Here is a 26497-nt window from a genome sequence, read left to right as displayed (position 1 = left end):
GTACAAAGTTCTTGTGCCAATTATTTTTGCCCTGTCACATATGCCTATCTTTATGTGTTATTATTCTGTAGAGTTTAGCTTGTCATGTACACAAGTTGAATCTTCAGCATGCTCGATTGGCTTACCCAACACTATGCACTGGAGCATATAGATTTTACAGTTTAGAAATACTAAGCAGGCGTTTTTCCATAAGCTTTTCCACAAAATTTTGTGTCAAATCCAGGGAGGAGAGGAGTCATCCCTTTTTTATTTGATTCATCTGTTTCAGTTTGTGATTTTCAGAGGTAAAGAAACTATATGAAAAATTATAGTTGTTGGAATAAAAAGAAAACAAGCATGTATTCAAAATTCAGACCTAAAAGGCAAGAAATTTTTTTGGCATCCCCTATCACAAGTGAAAATATTTTCTGTGATTCTTTTCATTTTTGTTTGTCGGACAAAATGGGTTTAACTGCAATAATGAAAATAAAAAAATAATCAGAGACTTTAAGATAGATTTAGAAGGAAAAAGCCTTGCCTATAAGAAAAAATAAATAGTTGAAGAATTGATTTAGAATACAAAGAACAATTTATTTATTTATTTCTCTTGCTGAGTGCTTTCCTTAAAAAAAAAAAATCCGCTTTTGCAGTAAGTTAAAGTCCCAGGTGAGCCAGGCCTATTTCCCTTTCTGTTACTATGACAACGATTTTTTACCGCAGTCCCTAAGTCCCTTCAGAACTCACACATTCATGCCTTGAATTAGAACTTTAAAGGAGAAAGATGTGTATTTCCTAGGGTTTACCAACAACAACAACCAAAATAGTCCTAACACAAGACAATAAAGCAGAAATCCACTCTCCCTTGTTATTGCTACTTTCTTTGCACCACTTACATCGCGGTATTTCTCTTCCATCTGCCCCAAACATACAAAGAAATATCGAAGGATCTGATCCATTTATGTGTTGCTTGAACAAACAAAACCCTTCGAAAACCTCACGACAATTGAACCCACAAAAAAGACCCAGCTAATGTCACATAAAATGACTGGCACAAAATACATCCTTCCAGTGAGCTTTTTAAATGAAAATACTCCTTTTTTCCTTAAGTCTCTCACAAATGTTTTAAAAAATATCTAAAATATTTATTTTCTGTGTGTGTGCATTTTGCAGACTCTTATTTCTATCTCCATCGTTCCTTCTCATTTACGACTTAAAGAACCCGCCGGTCCTTCCTGCGGCACAGATTAGGGTGAAAGTACGGCGTCCTGCTGCCGTCTCTCTTCACGTTGGCATTCAGGTCCAGCGGGAGAGATGGGTCGGTGCTGGCTGTCAGAGGGCAACTTCTGTGAACAGAGCCCTGGTCACCACCTCCTATTCTCAACTAAAAATCCTGCAGAACTTCACAACTCAGGAGCAGCACTGAGTGAATATATTCTATCAAATAAGTCTTATTGACTCCTCGTGCTAAAAGCTGTGACCTCTTTTATTTGAATGATTCGGTAAGCAAGATTTTTATCTGTAAGAATGTTTTCAGAAGGAAAAATGCTACGCATGCCGGCACACTCAAAGATTCACAGGAGAATTTGAGTCAGAAATGTTACTCACAAACACTCGTTTTTATCCTGCCCTCTTCTTATAGATATAAAAAAATATTTGCAGATACATAAACTGCTGATGTTACTGAGATCCATCTATGGAAGGAAAAACTGCAGAACGTAACCAAACTATACAATGAAACCAAGGCAAGTAACTTTTACATGAAAATCAATGAGCCGGTGGCTAACTGATTGTTTTGGAAGATAACTGCAAACAAAAATCCACAAGAAGTTGTTACTTTTAAGGAAAAATAAAAGATCATATTTATCAGGAAAACGTCCAGTTTCCTTTTTGATTTTTTTAAATGCTTGCATCCCTGTTCATCTGGATGAGAAAAAGGCTCAACACGAACTACAGAACGAGGAAAATCAGAGCAAAGAAAGGTGTCTGTAAGAGAACTCGCTGTGTCAGCTGAGCTGACTTTGGGAAGAGCTAAGGCACTACGGTAAGGCACGTTACACAAACCCCAAAAAGGCAGATACAAAAAGGTAAAAATTCTAAATGTATGTTTAAGGGTATCCGTGACTGAACTCGGCAACGTTGCATGGCAATGAACTAAATTTATATTTTCTGCTAAACGTCTCCAGAAAATTAGGGTTCCGATCCTCCGCAAACATAAATCAGCAGCATATGTGAAAATTAACTTGGATTTCAATTAGATCTGTGCTGATTCATACCAACAGATGTATTGTCCATTAAAAATACACAGAAAACAAAACTCTCCTTTCTCTCCGAGCCGTCTGCCTCCTACAAGACGCAGAGCATTCTCATCCCTCACCGATTGCTTTGCAATAAACAGCATTCAGCATGCAAACGCACTGAGCTTTAGGGTATTAAGCCAGCATATTTAACTAACAGCAATTTTGGGAGTCCCACTTGAGACAACTTAAAGGTGCCTGACTTTCTGGAACTGCTGAGCACCGGAGCTGCTGAAAATAGTGCACCTTTAAGATATCACAGATTGGGCATCAGTAATGCCTCATCCCACTTTTGAAAGTGCTGGCCTTGGGTTTTAGTACTTAAGCATTGTGGCAGTATTCATATGTATTGCCTGTGCTAAGATGTTTGTAGTTTCTTTGGAGCTCAGTGGATATGCTGCACTAAGACAGTTTTCCTTCCCGTCACCCCAGATTTACATTTAGTTTTATTTAGATGCATGTACAAGAATTTTTATCTTTCCTCTAGTTGAACCACATCTCTCTCTTTCTCTTTTCAGAGTTTCTCCAGTCAAATTTTAGCTGCAACTGGGCATCTGCATGAAGTATTTGGTAGGTCATTACATATACACACATATATATAGTGGTTGCATCTGGGAAAGGCATTAATATTTATTGCAGTATTAGAATAAAAATGACTTGGGGGGAGCAAAGAGGAGGGAAGGTTTAGCACTAAATGAAGCTGATTTAGGGGTAACAGGAGAATTGCAGAAGAGCTTTATTCATTTTTTTAAATGAGAACCTTTATCCAGTTTTTGGTCTTAACCTATACATACATCAAAAAATAAAAAACAGAATTTTTAAAAATTTTGATGTTCCTTAGCTGGCCTTTGTTCCTTCCTAAGGATGGCATTAGCTATGAGTTTAGCAGATAACTCTGATTCCAGCCAAGCAGAGAGAGCATGGCCCAGTCATCTCATAGATCAACATCTAAGGGCGCTGGGGGAAAACCTAAATACTTTTGAAGGACTGCCACTAAAAATTCTGGCGTTGCTATAGAAAACCTGACTAACTTAATGCAGAGACATAAAATTAATTAAGATATAACTATAGACTTATCCTTTTTTTTTCCTATTGTCTCTCTCATATAGTTGAGCTTTCCATCTACAGACTGATATGCTTGCAGAGGTCTCTAACATGCCACCTTAAACAGAACTCGCTCTTTCAGGATTTAGAGGGAGCTATTTTCAAAGTTACTGCTCCTCCTACTGGGAATTACCATCATGCCGAGGAGTTAGGCTGATGAATCATTTAAGTACCCCTTTTTCACTTCAGTACAAAGACAGCTGTGTTATCTCAACTATTTTTCAGCAATACTACGAGCAATCCTATCCGACTTTGTGGGAAAGCAGACTGGGAGCACTCACACAATCCATAATACAGTTGAGAGATGGCAGAACAAATTCCCCTGCAGAGGGCTGTCAATGGACAGTGAGAAAGGGTAAGGGCAAAGCAGGTAAGGTCTTGCATCTCTCAAGCTCTTTCTAAAGCAATTGCTGATCCACACTCCCACCTTGTCTATGTATGCCTATATTATCGGGTTCCATACCTACCTGAGGCAACTTAAAAACATGGCTAGAACTAGAAAGCATGTTCCACACCTTTGAGAATGTTTATCCTCCATCTCAGATGATTGAGAAGAACCTTAATCAAATCCTGCTGGAGTCAGAAAAAAAAAAAAAACAACCTTTCTCGTGACTTCAACAGGACTAGACAGAAGCCCTAAAGAGCAGTCCCACATGCAACAGAAGGTGTAGTTTAAAAAAAAAAAAAAGAAAAAAAAAAAAAATCCATTAATGTTTTTTTAAAACCCTGCCACAAGACCTGGGACTGATTAGTCTCACTACATGGAACCACAGAAATAGATAATATGCTTTGCGCTTTTATAGCGCCATTCTGTGGGACTTAAACTTCAATTAATTCTGCCTCACAAAACCCCTCTGCAGCAGGTGGTGTAACTCACCACTTTACAGGCAAAGATGCCAGGGCCTAGAAACTGGGAGGGAATTGCTCCCCATCACATCGCACGTCTGCCGCAGAGCTGGGACTAGGACTCGGATCTCCTGACTCCTGGTTCTACATCTTAACTAACCTTCCTATCCACTTTTTGTGCTTTCTTAAAATACAGATATAGAATCAAGAGATCTAACTTTTTTTTTTTTTTTTTTAATCTTGTGAGCAGCCTCTGGATGCACTTCAAAACTATCCCTTGTAAAGCAAATACTGAGATAATCCTGTCTTGTTTGGGTTACTGTAGAATTTGGATTCATAGCCTCAGTCAATTTTTGGCATGAGAACATGCCTACCATCTAGTATGATTATGTTTATCAGCAAATCCTATGATGCTACAACCTAATGAGAATATAAAGATATGGTGGCATTCTGCTTAAATAAAGCGCTTCCAAAAAGTCACAAAGTGAACAAAAAAAACCCTAGAAGCTGTCATTATGAATATCTTTGCTCCAGTTAAACAATATTAAGATTAAATATACTATGAACTGGAAAACTATCATTACAGTGAAGGCCTGACTCTAGCTCCATCAAAGCTAGGAAATTCTGAGATCAGGGTCTCCCATCCTCCCCTCGGCTCACCCATGTGTGTCTTGGCATTGCAAACTCTGAGATAAGTGTGACAAGTAACCCTACCCAACGCCACAACACGACAAAGTAGAAGGCTTTACTTGATATTTCTTCCTTTCAAAGGGACGAGGTCAGATTTTGCAGATATATTTGAAGGTCAGTATTAAAATCAATTAATTGCATTTATTTGATATCATCATCTTGATTTTAATGAGTATCACAGTAGAAGACTTCTTTATAATCTGAGTATTTATCTCTGGAGTAATTTTGTTCTATTATGTCAGTGTGTATTATTAGGGAGCTGATGAGAAAAATTCCTACTCTTTTCCAGCAGTTATAGTCAATGTGGGATCAGGCATTGCACAAAGGCATTCTAAATGAACATACACTTTATACTGTGTGAGAAATGAGTGAGGTTATTACAATAATCCAGAGTATTTATATGATACTCCACAAACAGCAGCTAATTAATCTTCACAAAACTCCTGTGCATAAAGTGTGAACCCAGTTTAACAAATGTGAAAACCAACATATGTAGGTCAAAAGATTTTTCTGAGTTTGTCAGAGATTTACTGTGAGAGAAGGGAGCAGGAGTCAGATGAAACGAGGTCCCAAGCCTAGGCCAGGAGGAGTTGGCTGTTCATTTTTCACTTGTTTTTTAATAGAAAGACTCCAGTTGCACCAAAAACCACACATGAACATTATACCTGCTACTCCCATCCCTAGCGACGCCCTCCTTTCCTGATGGGAAAAATGAGAAACACTTCTCTACCCTCTTGCCTTAATTCAAAGTAATGTCTTCAGTTATGGGGCCACCAATCTGGTTAGACTGTTCTCCAGCTCCACACTTCTGCGTGCAGAGGACAACCAGACTATGCAAGACAATTCCTCAGCCTTGCGTGAGAGATGAGATAGGTGTCCGCAGACCTAAGGGAGATGGATTACGTGATCCTTTGGGGTCCCTTCCTCATAAATTTCTGTGAGTCTTATTTTTACGCTTCCATCTATACTTTCTGCCACATACAGCCCCTTACATTGCCATTACGTCTTTCTCCTCACCTCACCTCTCTGATTGTCTCTCAGCTTCTAGGCACTGATCCCGATCCCTTTCTACAAAAACTTTTTCCTGCGCTCTACATTTCTTTTCCACCTTTGAAATAAATGCCTGCCAAGGTAAAGTCCGCTTCTGCAGAGGTCTAAAGAGTACGGTTCAGGAGTAGCTGCACTGATGTGAGCAGAATTGTAATGGCAAAAGTGAAGCTGGCTTCAAGATGTGAGGCTTTTGTGTATTTGTACTTGTATTATTAAATCAAGGTGGTTTGGACCAAAATCTACAGGACACAAAGATCCTTTGCACGGAGGAAAGTCTAGATCAGAAGTTTTCTGTTTAGGCCCATCTTTATTATTAAATTAATATTTAATCAATCAATAACAGCATGCTTATTCCAAGATGCTCGCAATGCAAAGCATATGAAGACATGCAGATCAGATAAGTGTAATAGAGAACAGGTGGAATTAGTGCTTTTATTTTAAAAAAGGAGAAAAGCTCAAAAAGGACTTTAAAATGCCACAAGGCATTGTATCCCTCAAATAAATTGGAAACATCAGATAATTTCAAGTAACAAAACAATTCAGTTTTCCAAGGCTAACAGTCCAAAGTAATTGACCAACGTCTACTGTTTAACATCCTGCTTGCTTTCTCCCACGCTTAGTCAATCACTCCAATTTAGATTTTAAATTTAAAGTTTAGGTTTTCATGTTTTTGACCATTATTTAGGGTCTCTTTTTCTGTGCCTAGTATTCAGACCTGAAAAGCCACCTGGAAACACCATGAGAAGGCAGAAGACCAGCAAGTATCTGATTTGTACAGTCTCTGGCCCCTTGCAACACTGAGCTCAGAAAAGCTAACACTAGAGATGGACGCAAAAATGGGACAAAACCAAGTTAGCGATTCAGCTACGGCAGGCCAACAGATCAGACTACCGTAAAAGTCAACCTTAAAATTACGGGATGGCCGTACCCATCTTAAAACTGCTTCTAATTATGACTTGTTTGTCATGCCAAGAGGTCCTAATCACACTTGGGTAAGTAACACTCTACGCAATGTATTAAAGAAGATGCAGGATGAAAGTGCTGGTGTCCTGTACTTCAGATGGATCAAGAAAGAACATTGCACCTTGAGTCCACAGCAACGGCTGGACTTGAATTCATGTCCGACTCCCGGCCTCATACCTTAACCAAAGAACAACTCCTCCTCAAATATCCTGTCTCTCTGCAACCTAGAACATCGTATTTCTCTCTGCCCTATACCTAGGAGCTTTTTTTTTTTTAAGAGCTTAGTTTCTAAACTAATAGTAACTGAATGTAAACCTGCAACATGTCATCCAAACCCAAACCATGTCAGTAAACTTGATACTTATATACTGTAAATCTTCTACCTTCTGCACAACTTTCATCTCTAAAGTAGATTGTGTTCCACTCTTTCTGAGTGGCAGCAGGCACACACATCCACAACTGCAATTCACACTCATTTGGTAAATGCTTATTCTGTCTTGCAAAGTGATCCCATTTTCAAGAAACAAGGGTTGGGGGAGAGTGCACTGCCGGTTATACAGACAGTCATTTCTCGGTGCTGAATGTAGTTATTTGGCATGGCCACATTTGCTAGGAAAAAAAATCTCCAAGGAAAACCTCCTTGTTTGTGCACTCTGATGAAAACCTGACACCATTAATGAAAATAATAATTGAACTCTATGGGTTTGAATTGAAAATGAAACACAACACTAACAGCGTGTTTGTAATTGCAATTGTTCTCCAAAAAGTCTTTGGAGGACTCTTTGCAATCTGAGCAGTTTCCCTTTTCCTTTGGGTTTTCCTCCTTCCTCCCACACCAAAACTTTCCAGTAACTTACAAGACAATGGCTAAAAGCTTATTTATACTGTAAGATCCATATTATTCATGCCATTTGGCACACGACCAAATGCCATAGCATAATCAAAAGTGAATAGGCAGGGAGGTAATAGAGTAGAGGATTGGGCTGATGGGCTGTTGAAAGGGACGTTCAGATAATATTCCCTGGTTTATTACAGTATCTATGGGCTCCAACTGTGCAAAGCACTGCACAGTCACGTTGTGAAATTGTTATTGGAGAAAAGATACACAAAGGAGAGGAGGAAAGAAAGGCTTTTATACTCATTTCACTGATGGGGAAGTCAAGGCACCTAGAAATTAAGTGACTTTCCCCATAGCATATATCAAGTTGCTCTTCAAGCCAAGAACCACATACCATTCCTGCAAGTCCATGTTTCTGATTTTACTGGTTGTTTTTAACAGTGACCAAAATTTCATAAAGCTCATTGCCTCAAAACAGACACCCGTCAGGATTTTGAAAACACGGCCAAATTCTTCATTGCACTTATGTCAGCCTCAGCAGTACACACATGGTTTGGTGCTGGAGTGTATCACACAAACAGAGGCCTGATGATGCTCTGCAATACTGGTTATATCTATTCGTTCTTTGGCCTGACTTTGTCCTTACAGCTCTACACAGGTGCAAATTTAACTCAAGTTGTACTTTGCAAACCCTGCGGACCCCAGAAAAGGCTTACACAAGTGGTAGATGAGCACAGAATCTGATCCCCGCTCATTTTTTTCCATAGCCAGAGAAACCTATGATTCCTTTATCTTTTGACTCTTCTATCCTCTTACCCCATTGCTCTCAACAAACGTCTGTCTATTGAGCCATGCTAGGCTGAACAGTGATCACCAATTACACCGATAGCCTTTTTGCTGCTGCTGGGTCTGCTGGTTTTTACTATTTCTGCCAGATGGCAGAGGCCAGCACATAAAAACTCTCTACCCTGCAGTTAATCCAGAACTTGGTAATAACTTTCCGGTGACTCCAAGAGATCAGAAAGTTGCGTTGATGCAAATGTCAGAGACGGAACCAAGGTTAGGCACCTATTTTACACCTGCCAGAGTGGATATCACTCAGCTGAAAGCTCTCACTCCTTTATGAAGGCAAGAGTATTGCCTGTTCCTAAACTGTTTTTGTATAGAATAAACACGCCTTAATTTGCTAAAGAGGCAAATTTACATCCCAGCGACTTGGGTCCATACACATTTCGCCTCCTCCCTTTTCTGAGGTCTATTCAGTTGGTAGATTTGCACCTATTGTACGTCTGGGTCTAGTCACAGATGACCTTGAATCTGAACATTGGTGTAACGTGATATTCCTATGACAGATTTATAGATTGGCAGATAGGGGTGCATTCAGTGCATTCCTTCCCTAAGACAGGACAGCATCCAATGTTTGTTAGCATCATTAAACTAAAACTGACTTTTCACCTGCTCCCATACCATATGCAGCTGCAAATTTTTAAATTAAACTATGAAGCCATGCATAAATTTACATATATTACAGACTAGCCTCTCCATTTAACATGCAAATGTACTCCAATGTTTCAGAACACCTTCTGTCGCTAATTAATTTGCTGAATTATAATTAGACTAATCCTGCATAATTAATAAGCACAGATTTTTTTTTTAATTTCTAAGCAGCTTGATGAGATCATTCACTTCCTTCTATAAACTGCTAAGTAACTGTTAAAAAAAATCTGGAAAGAACATATGTGAAAAGGTATGTTTGATGTCGCATACAAATTTAAACTAGCGGGCAAGCTTCAAGAAAGTCAAGATTAATATAGGTATACGGTTGAAGCAAAGAGACCGTCGCCGCCTTATTTTCAGGGGCAAGGACCAAGATTTTCTGTGTCTATTTTATTCCTTTTGCTTTTACCCATCGGACCTTCCAAGATCATAGACCGAGACAGAAAAGGATTACAGAACCGTATGTAGTATTAGGAGATGTTATGATATTAACACACCGTTGTATATCAAAACACTCTCCCTGTACATGCTGAGTGTGGATAAGCTCCTTTGATGGTATTTGGAATTGTTTTCATTTCAGCTGCCAAAATCAACGGAGATCATTCTAGTGAAACAATTAAGTGCTATTAGCACTGGATTCATTCTCTAATGATTAAAATGAAGGGTCTTGCTTTAATGTTGAAGAGCTTGGAATCGGAGAAATATGCATGCCAATACGTTTTTTAAATTGTGCAGTGTTACAGGCCATAGACTAGGGAGTCTACTCCTGATGCACAAAGCAACCCTTGTGCATAAAAACAGCCATGTCCTAAGATCTTATCCAGCAATTTAATCGTGCAGAGAAAGAAGGAAAGAGCATCCAAAACATCATAGGATATTTTGCAAACAAGAATCCAAACAATAATATGAGTGTATTATGTTTATAAACATATACACATATTGTCTGTCATCTCATTTGCTAATTGCTGTACTTATATACTTTTTGATGTGTATTTCAGCTCTATTGCTAACATCCTTGTTTAGTCTTCACTTCAATCTTTCTCAAACGCAGCACTCGCCAAGATCACCGGGCGTTTGCTTCAATTGTGAGCAAGCAAAATCTGAAACGAGACCTCAGGATTCAACCCAAACAAAGGAAGCAAGAAGAATGAAATGAATTCCTATACTAGGAGATTGCAGAACCACTTAAAGCCTTCAAGTGTGGCTTGTCTACTACAAACGATATACATAAAATACTTATCAGACACTTATGCCTGAAATCTCTGTTGGTTTTCTATTAATTTGGACAAGTGCCCTTCTTCAGATAAATATATCTTTTAAATTGACTTGGGTTCTACATATCCATGCATAAATAGAAAATGTAAAAGGAATTGAGCTCACACAGGACGAGTTCTTAGCACTGTCTACCAACCAAGCTACTTTCTGCTATCTCCTACTGGACAGTCAATGGGAAATATTTTTTTTTAAAAGCAAAACCAACAACTTTTTTGCCCAAGGAAGATTAGAAATTATCCTGCTGTGCTTTAACTCATTGTAGACCTCCTCAGAAAAGATAGGTGCTTGTGAATGGCATGCGTTTAACAAAGACCTCTCTTCAGGAGAAGAAAAACCATCCTGAAATTAAAAATACAGAAGAATTGCACATGTGGAATCCCAACCACTCACGAAGCATAGCAATACCATGAGACCTATTCATTGTGGCAGACAACCATGGGACTAAAGGACTCCAAACATGGAATAGTGTCTCTAACAATTCTGTGTTGCATATTTACAGACAGCCCCAATATACCTCGTTTCCCTAATAGTCACTGAACACATCACCAGATGACAAGGGAAGCTAAAGAGGAATGAAATAAGTAACATAAACAGGAAACATCTTTCTGTCTTGTACATCTCCATTTCTTATCTTCCCATACCCCAGCTCAGCAGACAGAGAAGATGTAATGAGTTTAAAAAAAAAAAAAATCAACAGGATTGGGGCTGTATTTTTCACTCCTCATTTCTGCCTGCACCTCATTTTAAACCATGGATGAATTGGCCCAAAGATATATAGGTCACATGGCTGAGGCAGAAATAGAATCCGTATCTCCAGAGCCACAGCGCCGGGTACACGAGCAAGTCACTGAAATTCTTTGAAGCTATTCTTGTTTTGTCAGAATAAGATATTTTGCAGCCACAGCATATGGCAAACCCAAATGTCAGCATCCACATCTTTCAGAAGATTTCTGATGTCCAGGGCTTCCTACCATTTCCCAATTCTTTGACCATGGAATTTGCCACAGCCTATATGCTTTTGCAGTTTGTTATTTTTTCAACTCCTGAAAAAAGATTGTGTGTGTGTGTGCACATATGCCTATATAGAAAGAGATAATTTTGCTTTAAAGAGAAAAATTCTGAACTCTGAAACCCACCTTTTTCTATGTTTTAGCACATATCCTCAGAAATCAACTCTTTTTCCAGAGGAAAAGAGTTAATATTTTAGGCATATATGCACCGTATTGTACTTATGAGAATATGAAAATTTTTACTGTGCAGTAAATAAATTAATACATTTAAAGTGATTCCACCTTTCACTGCAAACATTTCATTCATCTCTGCTTACTAGCCTCCAAATTTAATTAACCTTTTCAGTACCCTTTGATGTAGCACATATGTGCCAGAGGCCAAAAAAGCAGCAGCATTTTGGGGTAGGAACTCATCAGATGAGAGAATATCAGTGGGAACTCTGTTAACTGGCAATGGGCGAGCATCGAACAAGACAGCAGTTTAATCTGAAGAAACACCCCACAGTTGATATGCCTTTTCAAGACCTTAATATGGGGCTGCAGTGAAAGGGCAGGGGTGGGCAGTGGGCAGAACAAGGGCAAATCTACTTCCCTTCACGTGAGTATCTGTGCTGGGGTTGACACTCAAGGGGACTTGACTTTGCCTGTTTTGACTCCTCAGTTATTTCAGGGCAACTATCTTACCCGAAGAAGTTCTGAAGATACACAGCAAGATAAGGTATGTTTTCAGTGGGCTCAGTATGAGGCCCTTTGGAAATAACACTGTACTAAGTCACATTCCCAGAAGATGCCCATCTCCAGAATTCAATGGGTCCAAACACCGGCATGCAATTTCTCCGGCCTCACGAGTCAAAACCGTGACTAGACATCCACACCCCACAAGCTCAAAGCACAGGCTTCGTGCAAGAGGAGCCACTTAGCGCAACTACACACAGCACCAAACCTCAGAGTTCAAAAGCAGCCTAGATTTTCATGAAATACATCAAGAAAGCCATGCTCCTTTAAAGTGTCTTAGATTGGGCACCCAGAAATCAAGACGAGGTAAAATTCAAACACTTGGGCAATCAGTTTGCTATAAACTCATGGCTGCAGCAAGTTATTTTGCCTCTGGCAAATACTTTATGCTACAGGAGAAATTGCTTCTCTTCACTCCATCCCTCCCTCTCTCACACGCGCACACACACACGCACCCCAAGTTGACTGTGCAGTGATGTTAACAGGAGAGGAAAATTGCTTCCTGACCTTTCCAGTGATCAATTTACACCCTGAAGCATGAGATTGGTTTCATTTTAGTGTGTATACGTAATACCTATTCCCACATCGCTTTAGACAATGCAAAATTTGCCATTCACTTGAATGGGTGCACATGTTCAGATCTGTTTTTAACAGTGGCCTCCTTCAAGACAGCTATCTGGTAAGCGAGCTACTCCTTTAGCACAGCGATCGGTGCCCATGCTTTTGTGGCGAAGGCCTTATTTTTTATTTCCCCCTTGATCACTACAGCATATCTACGTGTATATTCATAAAGTTGTTATAAAGCTTTGTGTTCAGCTACAGAGCCTTACCCTCTGGCTAGAGCAAAACACATCCCTGGGGCTTCTGTGAGAGATCCTAAGTTAACACCTTGCAATTTCAGCTCCTGACCTTCCACCTACGGAAAGCAAACAAGGCCTGCACAATGTACCAAATGCTAAAAGCAAATATCCGATTACTGGACCTCTTTACATGGCAGATAGAGACCTGGCTTTGGACTACATGCCCTTGAGGGGAATTGCAGAGGGCTGCAGAATGTGGACAGTCTGGGAACAGGTCTTGATTGACCAAACTTTCTATCCCCCGCACCCCAGCTTCTGATCACACAACTGAAGCCAATGATTAATACCCTGTGCGACCAATAGCTTCCTATGCCCGACTGGAGTGGTCATTCACACACGGGGTTGTTTGTACTTGTTTTTAATCTCATTAAGGTAAGACTTCTGCAATGCTCTGCTTTACGACTAGACTAATGAGCCTCTGTGAGGGCTCCAGATGTTTCAAAATGCAGCAACTATGATCTCTATTCTTCATTCACTTCAAATTCTAATATTCTTCCCTGATTTGTGGAGATCGTAGGGACAGATTCAACTTGATGCTTAAGTAGATATTGCAAAAGACAGAGATGAGGCTCCTTCCAGAGTCTGGCAGTCTTAAAGCTGGATACAAACCCCATACTTAACTGACTTCGAAAGACTTCTCAGGGAGAAAAACCAATCCACTTTATCTCTTGGAGATGTACGACATATTTTTATGCATACATATTACATGTTTTATATACTCCAACTGCAGCCAAACACACATTCAATGCAGAGCACAGATTTTAAGCCGACAGTTGGCTTATTGATTGGAAAATATTCATGTTTTGATGCTTTAAATAACAAGGTATCGTTCCAGATGCATCATCATCATGTGCTCTCTACTGAAAAAGGTCTCTTGGCAGTTCCCAACTTCAGGACTTCCTGCCCATGTCCCTGGTGCGCCGAGGCTGAGGCGTGCAGCGAATTTTGAATTTTTTCCTTCTCAAGTTCTACTGCAGTCATAATTTTTGGAGAAAAGTTTTAGAGTGTATGCAGCATTTGCTGAATATTTTCTTCATTTATTTAATCCAGATGTTTGCATTTTAAATAATTGAAAAGCTGCTATGGTAAATAGACATCAAGGAAGGCTAATGGGAGTAGCGCTGTCATTAGAAAGAACGTGTATGATGAGACATTAGACTAAGGAGTCGGTCCCTACAATGTCAGGACAGGTTATAGGAATGAAGGCACGTAGCTTGTTGAAAAACATTACACATCGATGCAAAACCATCCATGACACTTAAAAGACACTTAAAAGAGACTGCTGAGCAAGTTTTAACACAAATTGCACAGACCTCATAATGAAAAGTATATTGTGAGCTTTTCCATTATAAAAGCTTGTATTTCTTCATATGCTTTGATTTAGTTGCAGACAAAAATAAAAAAAAAATTAAAAAAGAGATTATTTCAATTTCTCTACTTTGTAGGCCCATTCATTAAGCTCATTTAACAGCAAGGGTGGTTTCTCAAAGTTAAGTTAGGGCTGTTTTGATCTAAGATTTTGAGACTGACAGTGCAATTTTCGGTCTGAGGGTACCTGGGCTCTACTCAAAGCACTGTGAATTTGCAGCTTGACTCTTCATTTTTATCTCCATTGTTAAACTCTTGTTCCATTTTAATTTGAACCTCCTAAAAATCAACCTTAACCTCACTGAAGTCGTCAGCTTAAGTAGAAGTAAGATTATATGCAGGTTTGCAGTAGCTTGTTAACTTGGTTTTTAAAAATCAGTTCTTAAGTTACACTGCTGTAACTAAGGATGGTGACCAGCCTTGTGATAGCTAAACTTTCTAGGATTTCTTACAGTTATTTTCCCTGACATTTTTTAAATACTTGCAGCCATATCTTAGCTGTGTAAACTTACCCAGAAGTTGTTACAGTTATAATGATTTGAACCAGGTAAAGACTTGCTCCATGGAAGTCAGCTGCTGTATATTCCTTCCCCCTCTCCATGGCACAACTGTTTTCCCCCCAATATGCAAAAAGATCTTAATGGCTCCACATCATGATGTAATCCCTTGTAAAGGCTCCTTTGGAGTTGTTAAGAACTATCTACTGAAATATCTATGGAACAGCTATTTTACAGGAGTTATGGTCCACTGGGCCCAAAATCCATCTTTTATAAGAACCCAGCAGGAGAGAAGAAAGTGCTCCATAAAAGACAAGAAGATTTCCAAAGATATTTTTCTCTACCAAGAAAATTAACTCTGCAAAGTTTCTTCATGCATAAATGTATAATTACATCTCTGATGAATACTGTGAAGTTGAATAGCACCAGCATGGTTTATCGGACTTGGGTTTCCACTGTGACTGCCAGCGTATGCTTTTTAAAGGGCCTCTATATGAAACTGCACATCGTGTCAATAAGACAATTACAGTAACATTTGCTGTGTGAATTCTTACAGCCAAAAATTAAGTTTCATACAGAAGTTTGAGGTTAAGTGGCCTTACATAGTTCACAGACACTAATTTCAGCAAAATGTGTTTTCCTGGTGACGCAGAAGAAAAATGTTGCATCTCTTTCTAGAAGATCAGCAGTTACTACAGAGATCAGCTAGAAGACTTGCACATCTTAATATACATGCTAAAAAGATGTGCCATAGCTTTGAAGCTCTTGGGGTTTAAATCTACTAATCACACTCATAAGGAATCATCAAACCAATGAATATCAAGGCAGAAACTCTGATCTCTGCCAGGACACTTAGAGATTTTCAGAAGAGTAATCAGTTGCTCTAATAACAGATCCCTCCCTTCTCTATTCCCCCTTTCCCTCTCCACCTTCCAAAAAAAAAAAAAAAAGAAAAAAAAATATTAGTCAACAGTTTCAGTCTAAATTCTGGGTTTGCAATATTTCAGTGAATGCCAAATGAATTTTTTGTTGCTTAATTAGACTACCAATTTGGAGGACAGCTTAGGAAAACATTTGCTATAATTCTCGAAGTGAGGCATTAGAAACCATTTAATCTGCCCCATGTAATTACTTTGTACTTATCTATTAGCAAGTAAAATATTAGGGGGAAAGTGTCGTTTACACACAACAGAGGGTTTCTTTAAGGAAAAAAGCCTGCTCATTTTTTTTACTTGTTGAGTAAGCTCATATTCCTGAGCACCTGAGCAAAAATAATAGTGCAGCTATTATGTTTGGCAATGTTTTTACTTTAGCTTAGAAAATGACAAAACTTTGAAAAAAGTGAAATTGTTTTTCTAAAGGGCTTTTCCTCTACCATTCACTGCCACGGTTTGGTTTGGCTCACCGTGACTATGAATACCATTGTGAGAGGCTAGACTGGCAAGCTGAGCTGGCTAACAGTTGGGGACTTGTGAACATCTTTCCCTCATAATGACAGAAATTATTTTCACTAAGAGACTATCCAAAACCTTTAAAGAGAGATCAGGGCCTCACTGTCCCAGCAGTTATAAAAGAGCAGGAGACAGAACAGTCCCTTTCCTGAGCCTCTAAGGATCTAACAATGTGGGGAAACTGGTTCCAATACCTTGCTTAGATCCAACAAAAGTTTTTGTTTTACAAATAAATGTTTCCATCTCGGAGTGTTTGCAGCTCAGTCATTACAGCCTTCAGCTGAAATCAGAAGTAGAAAGTGAAGCTGACTATAAGTCGTTATTCAAAAACATAACTCTCCTGTTTAATAAATTCTCGTGGTTTCGTAGAACCAATCCTCTCACCGTAAGCATTTTGTTCCTTTTTGGGGTGGGAGGGTGGTTTTCGTTTTCCTACAGCATCCTGTAGGGAACTCCCTGTTTCGTCTAAACTTTGGGCTAAACGTTGCAAACTCTGTCTGTCGCAGCCTTAATGTGAATCTACCCATTTAATTAGCATCCCCAGTGGCAGTTAATATTGTTTTCGTAATAGCTGTTTACAAGAACAAATCCAACTCTGACAAACACTACCACTCCAGCTTAATTTCAAGCAGACTTACTTAAAGTTGGTAGGAATTCTTTGATGATTAAAGACTTAATATTCTACCGTAGCTAGGGTTGCGTGAGTTCTTACACCTGCGAGCTCCAGTCCATACGCCCTGCAAACATAACAACCACCCCAAACTTTGCTCTGCATTAAGTTATCCCCTATTAATCACAGGAAAATAACAGATCTGACCATAACACAGTAGCACTCAGAAGAAAACAGAACGGCGTTTACAATTCAGAGATTTTGTAAGAGGAATTTTTTTGATAATGCTGGAGATGAAGGATTTGTAAACATCCTAAAAATCATCACAGCACGGTTCAACACCATGTGCGCTCCCCAGACTTAGACGGTCCGGCAATCCTCAGTACTTCCTTGGGGACAGTCACGAGTACGTCCAGTCATTTATCCTTTCATATGCATTCTTATGGTCAAACAGCTACTACCCACTAATATGCACCAAGCCTTGCCCTCTTTGGCCTCGTTAAACTTCTCGACAGACAGAAAATGATCATACAATGGGGGAAGGCTGAGACAAAACTCAGGCAAAAGGTACCTGAAAAGAGACAAGTAACAACAATCGCATTCACTAGAGACCGGGAATTGCTACCTAAAGGGTGAAACGTTCCAGTCTGCAGAATACTCTGGATTATATAAACACCAATACATGCATGTGAGGGTGTATTTTTTTTAGGTTGTATGACAGAAGACTATATACGTATGTGAGCGAGAAAGTGGTGATTGCTCATTCAAGCACTGAACGACGCTCCACTTGTAACTGTTTATCATGAGTGTAATGAGCTCATGACTTCCCTTTAACTTACAGTTCAAGCTCAAGACCTGAGGAAGTTAGGCTTCCAGGAGAGCTCAGCATACCTGAAATCTCAAAACTAAGTAATGGTAAGAACTTCTTCCAAAAAGTACTCCCACTGCCACTAACACACACACACACACACACACACACACCAGGAAAAAAAAAAAAGAAAAAAAAAGCTGCTGTAGTACTTGACATCCATCAACATTTCACGTGTACCTCAGAGCTAAGCTCTGGCTAGCCAAGGTCTGCAGAAGTGCCCAGTTATTCTGTATCGAGTGCCCAGTGTGAGACATCTTCAGATGCGCCTAATTTTTTCCAAGCGCTCATCACCAGCCTCTTCAGTCTCTTAAATTTAAGATCCAACATTTCCAGACGCTTTTACCCCATATTTTTGTGGCTGTTACCAGAAGAGTTCATTTTATCATTCAAAGACACTGAATTTGTGTGTGTGTGTGCCTGCACGTGTGCGTGTATGCAAAGAGATAGGCTTAGAGGGGTAAGAGGCATAAATCACTTCAAATTGCTACTGTAATAAATGTGGACAAAAGAATAAAATTTGTCACCAACCTAATATTACCATCAATGTTTTGTCTAGCTACATTCCTTCCAATTTAAAAACAGTTCAATACCCCTTTTACCTTCAAGTAGCAGCACTTAATAAACAGTGATGGATGCTTTTTATTCCCTTTCCCCTCTTCCTCCTATTCCAGGCTTTCCTATGTCTGTTACAAGGGGATTGTTTAGCTTGGGGGAAATGTAGATCCTCCATCTTTCTTGCATTGACATGCATCCCTCAAGGAATGACGACCATATTTAATTCATAACCCCCGTTGGCTACACAAACATACAACTTCCCATCAATTAAGCAACACAGAGACGCTGTTAAAAATCAATGAGCTTATTATTAAATATATTTTCTTTTCATGTAACAATAATAGTTATTGCTGCTCCATTGTTATAGCTGTAATATCAGCTGGTTAAGCAGCTCTAAAAAAAGGGGGCTGATTGCTTTTTGATCAGCCGGTGTAATATCAGAGAGTATCAGTACAACATTGTCCTTGCTGTACTGCTTGACACAGATGCTGAAGGATAAAGGTGATAAAAAGTGACCAAATGGATGCTTCTTGAATAAAATCATCTAGTGTGACTGGAACACAGCAGTTACTGAGTATTTACCTGATTTTCACAGCCATACACAGAGATTCATAGAAGTACAAGGCACTGAACATCCATCACACACCAGACCCATCAAAACACAGATAGGCTCGTATTTGTGTTTTCACTGTGGTGTGTTTATTAGAAATTATTTGGATATTTTGACACATGCCACTACTGAGGGAGCTCCCTGCCTACAACAGAGATGTAAAGCCTGTGCCAGCTCATGCAAAGGTTAAAAAAAATTCCACACACACACACACAAACCCACAGTGCACAGATTTTGGCAAGTACATCATATGCTGTCTGGCCACAGCTGATCTGAAGCGAGTCCCCTGTAATTATGGGAGAAGGTGGAACAGGTTTCCTGCTAATTGGAAAATTCTGCAAATGGCACCACTGAAGTAAATTGACAGTCTTTAGAATATTAGCAAAATGAGGGAACTGATTAGGAAAAAGCTCAGATGTGGACTTTTTTTTTTTTTTTTTTTAAATAGTGCCTGAATCTACCAACAAATTGATAATAAAAGCTGAACTTAATAATAACAGCTGTTATTTGACCTGGATGCAAATATATTTGTGCACATATGCATACATACACACACAGATACTATATACATGTTCCCACACACATGCGTATAAATGTATTAAGTGCATAAACACATCCATACGCATATTATTCCTGTCACTCTTCTCACGTTAAGACAAATACACAGAATGTTTGCTAGCTTTTTAGAAAATATATATTTTCCCAAAACATACACACACTAGGGGAGAAGAGCTGCATTTAAGAACACCGTCAAGAGGCATGTTCTAATGAAATTGTACTCACTTTATGCTTCGAACAAATCTTGCAAGATATTCGTTTACCTCCTTAAATCTTTAAGTGATTTGTTCCTAGGGGAAGCTAGATTTCTATTGTAAATTTGTTCTTGATTGACTGCTGTTGAGAATTCTAGTAGCAACTTCTCTTTATGTTTTAGTTTAAAGTGTACAGGAAGCACAAAGTGGGATTTGGCCGCGACTTTGGCCATCCATCAACACTTCGGTATTTGTATTCGTTGTTTTTCAGCTACTAGGAGCAAGGGAAAAGCAGACGTGAGGGGAAAAATAAGATATTCTAATTAGAGACACTCCTACAAATACCATCAAATCCACCTCTCCGTAACTTCATTAGGAGTCTCTCATTTCTTTTCCTACTATTCTCTGTTTAGTCTCAAAATAATCTCTGAGGGCCTGATCCTACCGCATCGACTTTATTGGGGGCTCTACCTCTTATAACGCTAACAACTTGTTTTGACACAGAATGATCCCGCGCTGGTCGCTGAGGCCTCTCGTTTCCTATCAGCTTCACTGGTACAAAAAGATGCTCAGTTGGCCAAGGGGCCGGGGAATGTTGCTTGATTATTTTTTTTTTGCTTTTAAACAAGCTTGGATATTTACTCCCTTTCTCAGAGAGAAGTCCTGAAGACGCTAATATAATTTAGCCACAGATTCCTAAAAGAAATTCCTCCAAAATCCTGTAAAATTTATTAAAAAATGAGATGCTATCAGTAGATTAGTGATATTTTTTTAAACAATCCAATGGAATTACAGAATAAATATACAATTGACTATGAAATCCCATAGACAGTCCAATAAAACTTCAAGTTATCGCTTCAATAAGACCTTTCCTCTTAACAGCTACCACAGAAATTTTTATTACGTCTAAACCAATGCAGACTACGCATACTTGCTATGAATTTGAGATTACTTTATTCATCCTAGTGATACCATAAACCTAATAAAAACTCTAGCTTGGATGCTTATATCACACTAAGAACCAAAATAACTACACAGTATTCTCCATGCCTAACACAGGCTAACTCCGAATTGATTTTAAGTATAACGTTTTCAGACTTAAGAGATTTCTCTGTAACGTGGCACTTGTTCCTCTTACTTATACATTCATAACATTTTATTTCCTTCTCTATAATTTTTATTGTAGGTTTGGTGTCTCTTTTATTGTACTTCACTATTTGGGGGCTGTTCTTAGACCTATATCTTATCCAATAACCGAAATATTTATACTTAACATATAATTTTACTTAAAAGAATAAAGAACACAGACAGAACTTTAATAAAGAATGAGGGCTTATAGGCCAGATCCTTAGTTAATTTAAATAAGCACGTGTTTGTGGGCATGGAATAACCTCAGCTGTACTTCCAGCCTCAGATACGATGGCTTTATAGAGCAATTTCAACAGAATAATATTAGCTTATATCCTGTTAAAATTCTACAGGACTTTTGTAGCATGATTTTTTTGTGTATATTTTGGTTGATCTGATTAGCAGACAGCCGACTGTTTGCATTTCAAGTATCCACGTTTATTTTCACATATTTATTTAAACAAATCAGAGAGTCAAAATAATGCCAGATCTAGTCTCTTCATAGTGGTCCCTAGATGACAAGAATACACAGCAATTCCCAGTCCTCATGCTATTTTGGCCACTTCAGCATCTAATATCCTGCCCCAAAGCCAATTCAAATCAATGGACTGATTCTCATCAGCTGCTATGGATTTTGGATCAGGTCTTTTGGTGCCAAAATTCAGCTAAATATTTTCTACAGGAGCAGATCTGCGTGCTCACGGAGGTAGCTTGAAAACCCACACTGAGCAGCATGCAGAATGGAAGCAGATAGCATTCCTTTTTAAAAAATACTAAGAGAGAAAGGACATGAATAAAAAGGCATTATGGTTCCGTACGTTATTTTCCTTCCTATTGCTGTAGATGCTGAATGTGCTGTCCCCGTTTTCAGCCCCCTCAGAAGGAATTATCCCCTAGGTTCAAGAGATACAAAGATCTTCAAGACATTTGCTATCAGTCCTAAGAGTAAGCAGGCTTTAACAGCTTTTATAGGAGTAACTAGACTCCACTACACGCAAACCAGGTTTTTCTCTCCCACCTTTTCCGTGTTGTTTCAAGTTTTTGCTTCATTTTCCATTTTTGGTGTGCTCCATTTCCTAGTTTTCATTCATCCTGACAATTCCTCATCATGAAAACAAAAGAAGGGAGGAGGGGGAGAAAGGAAGGGGAGGAGGAGAAATCCTACCCAAAATATTAAAAAAAAAAAAAAGTCCAACCCAGACAGTTTGTGCCAAATACAGTTAAGGGTGGTTGGGGAGAGGGGGAGGGAGGGGAAAAAAAAAAATATCAAGTCACTTTCAATCAAGTGTCACACCTTTAAATAGTGGTTAAATCTTTGCATTATGCAGCTCATCCCTTTTACAACATGGGGTTCCCGTAGAGAATTCCCTGTTTACACTGGGAATTCCTCCAGGAGAGCATCAATAAAGCTGAACAGATGTCAGGGTGGAATGCCAGCGGCAGTGGCTGTTGTCAGGGGTGGTGGGGAGAGAGTCAGGAAACAATAAGAGGCGGCATCTGCTGCACAAAGCCCTTGCGTGTGGGTCAGGTTTTGCCAGTGTGTTGAGATTCCACCCTCTCCTTTGTCTGGGCACATTGCCTCTCTTGTTCCTGGATGACAGGGGTTGACACATGTCACCCAACCCTATCAGAAAGGCTATTTGTTTGGCTCTTGCATATGCACCAGTGTTTTTAACCTCCTCTGCTTGGAATACATTGAACAACCTTGGAAGGGGGAGGCAGGGGAACCGGGGGGGGGGGGGGGGGGGGGGGCGGGCAGAAAACACAACAAAAAACCCAACCTCACAGGTCCTCCCTGCTACACCATTTCATTACGCACTTTGTGTCCAAAGGGTGGATGGAGATACCCTTCTTTTAATTAAAAGCGTGATTGATGAAACTTAACTAACAGGAAAACCCAGGACTTGAAATACTTCTTAAAGAGAAGTCCACACAGATACTTGAAACAAATTTTGTTTTATAATGAATGTATAAAAAAATGAAAGTTATCAGCCTGTAAAGGAAAAAAAAAAAAAATCAAGCTAAGCTTCAGGAGCAAGTGACAATATTCAGCTGAAGGACTTGAGCTCCAGTTTGACTGCAAATTTCATCACACCCTTCACTAAAGGCTTGCAATAATACAGACTTTTGGAAGTCCATGCCAAAGCTTATACAGGATTTGAACCTCAGCATGACTTTGTATTCAGACCTTCTGATGGCTTAGATGATAAAAAAAATTAGAGAATTAAACAATAGTGTAAAAGCAAAAAATGTTAGGTAAATAAGGAGAGCTCATACTAGTGCTAAAGAAGAAAAGAGGAGATTGTTGTACGGTAGACAAGCCGTTTGCATACTGGGGTCCCTTCCCCCAAAACTGGTTAATTGTGTCTATTTGAAGATCCATAATGGAATTCTGACAAAGTCTATGTACTTACTCTTCAGAAATAATAACAAGAAAATAAGGACGATTTGGTGAACTTTTTCCCATTATGAAGAACTTCTTGTTATTGTACTGTCCTCCCCCCCAATTAATATTTAAAAGACTTATTTTAAAATAACCTCTACTAAAAATTAAAAGCTGCCCAAGCCCACGTTTACTGCTTTGATTGCCTTTAAAACTCCAATTTTCCTCAAAATAATAAAATCTAATTCATAAGTAAAAAATGACTAGTTTTAAAAAGTGCAGTAAGTCTTCACTGAAAAGTAACCCCTAAGTAGTAATACTCGGTTTTAATTTTAAATTGTCAGGTTAAGAGCTGCAAACAAAGCCCGAAGGCCAGCTTCTCAGCTGTCAGAATCCGCTCCATTACTGCTATGAAGATCTGCCACTTCTGGTCCAAACGGGAACGCTGCAGGCCGCCAAACCAGTGGCAGTAAGGTACAGCACAATAGTGAACGTCGGAGAGTCAAAGTTTTTCGCTAAAATGAAACGGGTTTGAGCTGAGATTTTCACATCACCTTTTGTCTCCTACTAATAGCCTAGCTGTGAAAGAAAGACTTTTTTTTTTTAGAAAACAGAATCTCGAGTTACAGGGAAGGAAAGCCTGATCTTTCATCCGAAGGGATTTAGAGATACGTTACAGGCTGGCACTCTGCAACTGTGCAGAGGCAAATGTTTGAACTTTCTTCTCTCCAAATTTCTTCATTACTTTCAGAAGTCCGAAAAAGAAATGCACACGTGCAGAGTTTAGAATTTCTCGCTGATTAAATGCTTGCAAAACGAAAAAGAAATCCCACTTTTTTATCTTTATATGTTTCAGAGGTTCAGTGTTTGGGGTGGGTTTTTTTTCCTCATTTGACAATTAGAAATTATTTTTGGCTGCTATGTAGCTAGCAAAGGTTAATTGGTCTTGCTGCTGTAAAATACTCAATTCTGATCACTTGATTAATGAGGTGTCAGAAGCCACAAGTAACCAACACTTTTTTGAAGGAAAAACACTGAAAGAAAATGTACTTTTACAGATTTAATGTTTCTCCCACTCCTCTTCCCACCATAGAAAAGGCAGCTGTTTCAAAGGCAGTTTTAGTTTTCAGCATGGTCAGAAAAAAATAAAATAAAAAAATCACGACTCCAAATCAATTAAGCTTAGAGAGAGAACCCACATAAAATTTTTGTTGGGTGTAACCCCTTTAATCTCTGAGAACGTGAAATTAGAAATTCTTGGGGCGAGGTCTCTGGCTGGCACAAAAGAGTAAAGCAATGCAGGCTTACATGAGCTGGGGGTCGGGCCAATCAAGTCGGCAGTGCACCCTTCCTAAATTCCCTACCTGCCTCCTTCACTTCTACTTCTATCATCAATAACAACATAGAATACATACATTGGGATGAATCCTCAGCTTAAAAAAAAAAAAAAAAAAAAAAAAAAAAATCTTTCTTTGGGGAATTTAAATAGACTCCATGCAATTTTAAGGAACATAAGTTTCATGTATATTTGTCTTACGTCTGCAATGAAAAAAAAAATGCGGTAAATAGTATTACAGTCCCATTTGACTCCACTCAAGAGCAAACTGATCTTTCTCTATTTGTGGTAGAGATGCACTTTGTCACAATAAACCACTGTATATTATGTTTATATATGTCCTTCAGGCATGTCACAACAGTTTGGCATTCTGAGTTGCTCTACCACTGTGTACATTAAATAGTCATGTAGTTACATTAAACAGTGGGGAGTTCACACTTCACAACCACTCAGTGTTTTAAAACAGATGTGGGCTGTCTGCTGTCAGACTGTAATAGAAAGACTTAGGAGGATCTTGGTGGGAATTTAATCTCCAGATGATTGAACGCTCCCCAGTCTCTTTCCACTAGAGCTCCCCTCCTCCTGGAACCCCAATTTTGAAGGAGGCAGCTGTAAAGAAATAAATAGCTGGGACCTGCAACTTTGGTACCACCGAGAGCAGAGCCGGGAAGGGAGGGGGGAGAGGGGGCGATTCAGAATTCGGAGTACTTTGTGGCTCAGAATATTTTTGAGTGGGGTGGGCTAGAAAGAGTACCCAGGGATTTACTGACAGGAGAATTTTTGACAGTTGATGGACAGATGAATTCCGTCATGGAAGCGTTAGTCGAAAGCGGCAAGGCCAGATGGAAACTCACAGCTTGTCTTTAATATTAATTTTCTCCCCCCCTCCTCTTTTTTTTTTTCTTTTGCAGGAGATCAGAATTCCCTAATTCCCTAAAATGTTTCAATGCATCTTGAGGTATTATTTTTCCAATGCCTTTACCCACCTACTCTTAATAAGAAGTGCTCCTTTGTGTTAATGTTATTTTTTTCTCTTTCCTCTCTGCTTATTCCCCTGCCCCTCCAAGAGTCAAAAGAAATCAAGGAGAAAGAAAAAAAAAAATAAATCAGTATAGCTACACAGCTGTTAAAAAGTCTGCCTGGGTTAAAATACACATAGAAGAGTAATATCTTAACCTTGTACGATATTTTAACGATACAGATGAATCTGGTATACTTAGTGAGTTTTACCTGAAAAGAAAGAGAACCAAACAAATACCTGAAAGAAAGCAACAATCAGGAAGGAAGTCCTAATGACATCATCTATTTTTTAAGAGAGGAAAAAGCCACAGAAGTGGGAGTGCAACTGTACGTCGCCTTCCAGAGAAGATTTTTCAGCAGTCGCGCTGAGAGGTCTCTTTTGATTAAAACAATTTGATACGACAGAGAATCAAATATCAGCCAACAAAAAAAGTCGCACATATCTAGATTTTTCTTCCATATTTGTTCACAAGCTTGACTGTCAGAACATCTCTCAAAATCAAAATCGACTCCCAACATCCCACAGTGGCCCTTCAAAAAAAAAAAGAAAAAAGAAAAAAGAAAAAAGAATCTTGTAACAGCTTCATTTCCCTAATAAATACTTGTGAAACTGATTTAAATAGACAATGATGGTTATACTGAAAAAATTTATGCCACCATCCTCCTTTTCAAAAGTCCTATATTCAGTTGGGAATAAACCATATGGTTCTATCATAATTTAGCATGTAGGATCCTATGGATATTTACTCAGTAGAATTCCAAGAGGGAAGCAATA

At 39.0% G+C, this 26497-nt stretch overlaps 1 protein-coding gene across 1 annotated transcript in view; it reads right to left on the bottom strand.

Annotated features, from left to right (window-relative positions):
* LOC309603047 (transcription factor COE2) overlaps positions 1-26497 on the bottom strand; it is a 144506-nt gene that overhangs the window by 37208 nt on the left and 80801 nt on the right. The window lies entirely within an intron of this gene.

Source organism: Platalea leucorodia (assembly GCF_965183815.1).
Source record: "Platalea leucorodia genome assembly, chromosome: Z".
Taxonomy (NCBI): Eukaryota; Metazoa; Chordata; class Aves; order Pelecaniformes; family Threskiornithidae; genus Platalea; species Platalea leucorodia.
Note: the sequence above shows the minus strand (reverse complement) of the source record. Positions and strands in the feature narration are given on the sequence as shown.